The sequence below is a fragment of the Akebia trifoliata genome, chromosome 8 (genome assembly GCF_017979445.1).
Source record: "Akebia trifoliata isolate Shusen 1 chromosome 8, ASM1797944v1, whole genome shotgun sequence".
NCBI classification, from domain to species: domain Eukaryota; kingdom Viridiplantae; phylum Streptophyta; class Magnoliopsida; order Ranunculales; family Lardizabalaceae; genus Akebia; species Akebia trifoliata.
The window spans coordinates 5,340,384-5,348,984 of NC_141382.1; positions in this window are offsets into that span (position 1 = coordinate 5,340,384).

The following is an 8,601-nucleotide window of genomic DNA, read 5'->3' on the forward strand; positions in this document are numbered from 1 at the left end:
TTCTCTAATCAAAAATAGAAGGCAACATAAATAACAAGAGATTCAGATTTCTTTAAAGACAAACATAAAGCAAGATTAATAAGCACGAGATTTGAATAATAACAAATAATGGGAGTATCATAATTATGCAATTTGAATAAATCCTGCTAGTTTAATGAACAATAATGGTTAAAACTAATTGAATGGGAAGAGTCAAGAACTGATGGGTCCAAAAGATTCTCCATAGTTACCTTGGAGACTCCTTCCAGACAATAATTCCCACTAGGAATTGTGGACTATGATAACAGAGGCAATATGATGCAGTTGTTTACCCCAATGTCTACTGTCAAGGTGACTTCTTTGACAGATCACATCTTTGCTTACTCACCACTTTAAGCTGATCACCAAAACTCATTTTATATATATATATTTATACCAGAAAATGAAAAAAAAAAAAATTACAGATTTAGAGAAGAGGGTTATAATTGTGTGGCCAATACATGACTAATAGTCTTTTTATGATGTTGATAGAATATTAAGAGATATGTTGTTTCACCTGAATATTTTGTGCAAATGGTGTATCTAAAAGCATGGTTGGCATTGGTGGATGAACAGGATATGAATGCCATCTTCTCTTAAATAAAATTGAATGTAATAATAAATTCATTCTAACCAACCCCAAAATTTTGAGAGGGGGCTTCTATGATGAGAAATGGTACATGTGTGTAACATGTACTAGTTTAATACAACTAGATTATCCATGATATGACCTCACAGATAAAATGGAAGTCACATGAGTAATCAGGCAAAGTCTTAGATGATTATATGACAATGATATTTTATTTTTAGAAAAAAGATATATATTTTCCCTAAATATAAACTATGTCGTTTCATGCATGACCAATATTAATCTACAAGCTATAACAAACAAACAAAAAATGCAATACAAATATTTTAGCAAAGGTGGTTCTAGTACTGTCAGAAAACAAACTTAGTAGTCACATTCAAGGTTCAAAAAAATCTCATCTCATTTTTGATTGATGTAAAAACTTGATGTAGATTGCAGAAATAGAGATTTAAGATATGGATTTTGGGTAAGTTAGATTCGTTCCACAAGGACAATAAAGATTCAAATATTCATTTGAATTAAGAACTAAAACAGAGTTGAAAACAGATTGGTTTAAAAACAAAATAGATTTGTGATCGGTTGTAAATTTTGCTAAATAAATGCAGAGATTAAGATGTGAACTAAGACTTTGGGCAAGTCGAATTCGTTCCACAGGGACAGTTTGGATTCAAAATCTCATTCGAATAAAAGGGTCAAAACAGAATTAGAAAACAGATTCAATTAAAAACAAAACAGATTTGTTGCAAATTAGAAAAATGAAAATTAACAATAGAAAAGAGAAATTGAAACTAGTGAAAAAGGGCTTAGAGAGCTCAAGTCTACCATTGCAAGTCATCCAAAATGCTAATTAATTCTAAATATGACTCAATCCACGTAGCAAGTCATTGCTTGTGGATCGGAAGATGATTCAATGTATCCATTGATTGGAACCCAAAAGTATCCATGAAAGATTTACGCAAGATTATCCGACTTATGCTTCCATTCATCACAGAGCATGAGTGTTCTTGAACTTATCTAAGTAATACTCATCAAAACATGAAATGGAAGTATAAATTGGATGATCTTATCATGAAAAGATTCACAGATTTAACATTAAACAAAGAAATATAGAATTGAAATAACATGAATAGAATGAACTTGTTCCGGCATTTTTAATCTCTTTAAAGAGGATCTAGTCACTCATAGCAAGGGTCATGGTTGCAACAATAAGAAAATAAAGAAGATACTAGATGGAGAGGAAAATGTAAAACAGAGTTGCAACTTGTGAGTCCTTCTTTAAATGGTTCTCCAACGAATTACAATAAGAACTAATGGGGGAAAAACTAATACAATCAACTCTTGATCCTCTCACTATTACAAAACACTCTCTCTAAAAGAAAAACTAGGAACTATGCAGAGAAATTGGGGAGAAGAAGAGGCTCAAGAGGGACCCAAGAGGGGACCCCTTCTTTGAAATCAACCCTCAAATTTATAATGTTCGTATTCGGGTAATCGGGGTGATTTGGCGGATAATTCGATTCGAGTGACCCAATCAATTACAACCACCGAAGCTTCTGTAAAAATCTCGAGGACAAATTCCTCGAAATGACCGCGGCGCCCAAAATTCTCGAGATTTTGCCGGATGCTTCCTTCTTGCTCGCATGTTGTAACAGTAATTGTTATTTCTTTTGTTGGTTTCAGAATGTGCCATTTTCACTTGAAATTAGTAACAAACTATTGTTAGCCACATTAATTTGGGATTTAATAAAATTTATTATTATTTTAAGGGAACTAGTATTTATACGATGGTAATCTCGGTGAAATTACGATTCCAAAATGATATTATTGGGACCTTATCAATTTGTTGAACAAATAAGATGGAAATCAACTTGTAATTGAAAGTAAAACAGAAAATAAAGATTGAAGATATAAGAAAGAGGGTTAGAGAAGTCAATTCAACCGTTGTAACCCATCCATAATGCAGATTAATTCTAAGAATAACTTAATCCATATAGCAAGTCATTGCTCATGGATCGGAAGGTGGAGCAGTTTAATCATTAAAGGTAACCAAAGGTTATTCCTGAAAATCCATATTTAATTGAGATTGCCTAACTTATATTTAGACTCTTCACAGAGCATAGCCGTTTTTGAACTAATTTAAGTAATGACTATCAAAGTTTTAATAAAAAATATAAGCTAGATTATCTAATCAAAGGAGAATTTTTAGAATAATTAACATGTAAGCAAAATAAGGAATTAAAACTACATTAAATGGATAAACTTGCTCTTGCATCTTTGATCTCTCTAAGGAGGATCTAGCCACTCATTGCACGGTTCATAATTGCAGCAATAACAAAAGGAAGGAGATGATGCAAGATGAAACTGGACTTTTGATTCTTTCTTTAAATGGTTCTCTAAAGAATTACAAAAAGAACTAAAGAAACAATTGATCTTCTCACTACTACAAAAATTCTCTCTAAAAGAAAAATCAGAAAAAATGCAAAGAAATTAGGGAGAAGAAGAGGGTCAAGAGGGACCCCTTCTCTTAGGAATGACCCTTCAATTTATAGCATTCGTTATCAGGTTGTCGGGTTAGGTTTTTGCTTGATTTGATTCGAAAGGACTATTCAGTTACAACGGTCGAACCATCTAGAAATTTCAGTACAAATCTTGAAGCAAGATTCCTCGAAATCACCACAGAGCACTAGGACCCTACCACGGAGCAGTATTGTGGCAATGAATTACTCCGATATTTGGTTGGTTGCTCTCTTTTTGCTTGCATGTTGTAATGAAGCTTGTTTCATGATTTGTTGACTTCCAAATGTGTCTTATTTACCTGCAATTAGTAAGAATTCTCATTAGCTTCATTAATTTAAAAAATTAATATAATTTACTATTATTTATAGGAACTAACATTTAAATGTTGCTAATCTTTGTGAATTTACGGTCCCAAAATCAAATTATTGGGACCTTATCAATTTCATTTTTTCAATCGCCTAAAACATCGAAACCTTCCAAACATTCAAAATGTTTCGAAACATTCTACCTCTTAGGAAATAATAATTTCAAAGACAATATAATAAGAAAAGCATTGAAACTTATAATTTAAAGCATGGGTTTAAAAAATCTCACCTAGGAGTAGGAAGAAGTTGTTGGATCATCATTTTCCCCCCTATATCTAGGCTTGGGACCTGCAATGTAAAAGGTTTAATTTATTCATTGGCAGAGTTAAAATTTTTTACCCCTTATGAATAACTTAGATCTCTTAAAACCCTTCTCAATTTGCATCCAATGCTCCAGATATTAGTAGATATTGATAAGGAACTTTTGTTTCCATAATGTTTTTTGTTGTTCGAAAGATTTAGTCTTTCTAATGATTTTAAATATCCTCAATCAAATCAAGTTTGAGCTAGCTAAATTAGATTAAACAATTGCATCCAAATTGTTATTAGATAAAATAGTGTATACTGCTAGGACCTTACATTATTCAAATTGCTATTAGATTTCTTCCTATGAATGCAATTGATTTGTAAAATTCAAGAAAACCTATCCCAACCATGTAAATTGAGAATCAACAACCTCACCACCTCACTAAATCCATAAGAATTCAAAAATAATAAAAAAAAGATCAAATCAATGTACTCAGTAGCAATTAAACAACAGATCCAATTAATGAGATCTAAAGTGAAAATGTGTGTGTGTGTGTGTGTGTGTGTGTGTGTGTGAGGGAGATTTATACATCTTGGAAAGTTTGTTGGGGGCTCCACCAGTAACCTTCATGACACAGAGCAAAGCTTGTGGGGGGCTTTTAGATCCTTCAACTAGTTCGATAGATCTAGCTTCGACTTAGCTTTGAGATCGAAGAACTTGTGGAATCTGAAACCCTAGATCTTATATTCAACAACTTGAACAACATTATGGATCTATCAACCTGAGAAATTTCGAGAGTGACTTTGATGCTTAGGTTAATGGCTTCTACTTCACTCTATCATCTTAAATGTTTATAGATCAAGATTACTTCGAGATGGAGAGAGATATCGAGTGATCAAATAAAGAGCGAGCGAGAGAGAGAGAGGTGAAATATTCGAACTCTGTGTTTATAGAAGTTAAAATACCCGAAATTTTTGGGCCCATGGCCGCGGAATTTGGACTTCAAAAATTCGTCGGGCCATGCCCAACAATTTTTTTTGCCAATATTGACAATTTTCACATAGTGATTTGTCTTTTAGATGCCCATACACTTGATGGATTTGGAATCAGTGTTTGAGGAGATTTCGAATAATCAAAGAAGGATTGGGGTCAGTGGTGGACGAAATTTAGGTGACCGCTAGCACTTGTTTATAGAGTAAACATACGTTGCAAATGTTATTTACGACCTGTGCGGTTATTTATTTCTGCTTTAAAGAAAGAAATAAGAGATTATTTGTGGAATGTCTTTCCCCAAATAATATTGTGCCGCAGCAAGTGAGAGAGGCGATCAAGAATCGGTTTGACGGGATATTTATTGATGACGATTCATCACAAGTAAGTGTGCAGATTTTGCGGACTCCATTGATGCCTCAAGTAGTAAGATTTAATTTTGTTTAAATGTGTAAAGATGATCATTTTAATTGCTATAAAAAATTTCTTGGGATAAAATAGTGTGATCCATACATGCTAACATGACTAAGTTGAACACCATTAAACAAAATTAAGCCCTAAGGTAAAAGTCTTATAATTGTTAGATTCCAAATTGTTAATCATTAATGATGGGGTGCTTTATGACATGATGAGTAGGCGAAAGCATCTCTATAGCACTTTTTCCCAATAGCTCTTTGTAGAATTTTTAGATGGTTAAGAAAGCGCTATGTCGAAAAGACAGTAAAATCACTCTATTTAATTTGGGAGTTTAATGGACTTCAATTTTCAACGCTTTTGATCTTAGATTTTTTTAAATCCAATCTTAGACTATGAAGCCCAGATGGATGAGATGTTCTTAGGCAAAGAAGGATCCGATACATAAACATATATAGAGTTTATAGTGAGAGAAATCATCTAAATAATTTATCATGATTGCGGTTATAGTGTTGATAGGAAAAGAAGTGGAAATAAAACTCTGATTCTTCGAGTTTTTGTTATAGAACTGTATGCTGATTTAGTGAATATGTAAATACTGATCTTCATGACCCAGAGATCGTAATCCAATCTCAATCCTTAATTAACATGGATCAGCTTCGAAAACAAGGTCCCTACAAACAACGACCAGGATCCTAATTGATAGTACCACCAAAAATGCATCATAATCTCAAAAATATCAAGAGAAAATAAAAGAATAAGAAGGAAATAATAGTTATGGGAAGATGAATATAACCCTTACTCATACAAAGGCTTCAGGACAAAACAAGTGGTGCACTGTTATATAGAAAAGTACATCATAAGTTCAGAGGCGACAAATATATGGTACATTAATTTCAAAAGTTTCTGAATATTATTTTACAACTCGTCAATTCTTAACATGGATTAACTTTAAGAAGGTTCTTCCGAGTTTTTGCTTCCTTAAATTGTATTGAAATGTCACAAACAAAGACCATGATGCAGATTGGTATGTACAAAAAATCCATCCTAACGTCAAAATTGAAGAAGAAGAAGAAGATTAGATGGGGAGATGAATATAACATTCACGCTACAACTACTGCATTAGCTATAGTGATGACACCAGGGTTTTGTGGCAGCAATTGCAACTGCATTTCCATATTTTCAGGAATGGAGGTCTTTGAAGCCAATAGAGAGGGTGCCTTCAAGGACCGTCATGGTCTCACTTACACCAGGGTGCCTGTGTGGAGGGTTGACACCTCATGGTGCGTAGTCTATGCTAGCTTTGGGTTACCCTATACATTCCTGCGAAATTCAGCTTCGACCAACCTGGGTCTGGTTTCGACCAAGACATCCAACCTTCGCTTCTTTAGCTTCGTTAAAGTGTAAAGAAATGGCATGAACAACGATCAGTATTTGGATTGCTATTAACAACAAAAACAGCATAAGCCCGGCATGGGAATAAAGAATAACAAAACAAAAGACGAATATATCTCTTAGTGACAAAGGTTTCAGGGCTTAAATATAAAATTTTGCCATAAATTTTTAGATTACAAGGATATGGTACATTAATTTAAAACGATTTTCCATAAATATTATAATCTTTCTCAATTTGTAACCCTTCTGTAATGTTGTCTAGATACATTGAACCAAAAGTGTCAATCAATAAATTTCTTTTTTTTGTTTTTGACAAATCAATTATAACAATCTTATAATTTGAACCTTTCCTTTCTTAGACAAAAAAAAAAATCTACTTAAAACTTAAAACTAGAGGTGTCAAGTGAATCCGTCGGCCCACAAGCCCAGCCCGACCCGCCCAAAAAAATGAGGGCTATGGCCTCATAGTGCCCAACCCTAAAGTGTAAAGAAATGTCATGGACAACCGATCATGATTTGAGTTAATATGTATAACAAACATGGTATAAGCCCGAAATGGAAATAAAGAATAACAAAACAAAAGATGAATATATCTCTTGGTGACACAAAGGCTTCAGGGTTTAAATATAAAATTTAGTCATAAATTTTGAGATAACAAAGATGTGGTACATTAATTTAAAAAGATTTTCCATTTATATTATAATCTTTCTAAATTTGTAACCCTTCTGTTCTATTTTCTATCTTAGTTGTGCTAGTGACCTCAATCTGGAACCTTACATCGAACTTCTTGATGTGAAAGTGGATAGGAATCATAGATGATTTTTCACTCGTATCTCGATGAAAAGTATATATGATTCCCATACACTTTCACTTCAAGAAGTGCGATATGAGATTTTAGCCTGAGGTCACTTCAACATTATTCTTTCTTTCTATATACATTGAATCCAAATTAATAAATTTTCTTTTTTGATTTTATATTACTACTTTATTTGTCACTTAACACGAAATTAACAACATTGAATCACTTATGGCCAATCTTATAATTTAATCCTTTCCTTTCTTAGGAAAAAAAAGACCTACTTTAATCAATTTAGGTCATCGGCTTGACCCAACCCAAACTGCCTGAAAAAATGAGGGCTAGAACCTTCATATATAGAGCCTGCAAAGGTAGGGCCGGCTCAAACTGTGAAATCCAGGTTGGGATAGGATCTTATAGTGCCCAACCCTACCTGGTAGGGGTGCAACTTGGTTCGGTTTGAGGTCATATTGGACCCAAACAGACATAAGTCGGTTCCACTAAATAAGATCTAGATTCGAACCAAATTTCATTGGAACCAAACCAACCCAAACTGAATTAAAGTCAGTTTGGTTCGGTTCGGTTCTACGGATTGCCATTATTCTATAATTTGTAAGTAATATTTTTTAATGAAAAAACAAACATAAAATTTCATACAATCAATCACAAATCTATCCATAAAAAGTCATTAGTTTACTCAAAAAATATCATTAATCTATGTCCTAACTCCTAAAATAATTCATAATAATTATTATATACATATTTATTTATTTATTGCATAGGGGTTCGATTTTCGGTTTGGTTCAGTTCTATACAAGCTTGATCTTAGAAACCGAACCTAATTGATTGGTTCTCCATTTTCGTAAATCGGAACCGAACTGCAACTTGTTCCAAACCGAGCCAAACCACCCCAAAGCTATTGATTTGGTTCGGTTTTCAGTTTGAACTGGACTAAGTAGCGCCCCTACTATGTGGCCCACTAGTTAATCTTTTAGAAATATTTATAATATATTTAATTAATTGAAGAATACATTTTTTAATTAAAAATATTAAATTTTAGTCATTTTATTGGGCCAAATCCAGCTCGAGTCAAGCTTGACCCATTAAGGCCAGGCTAGGGGTTAATCGATTTACGCCTGATAATAATATAAGACTAGTCTAGATGGGGAAGGTGGAGGGCATGCCCAAGTCGTGAATGAGAGGCATGCAACATATATTTATATTAAGAGTCCGGATCCTATATGCTCCCAGGCCGGAGGATTGAAACTCT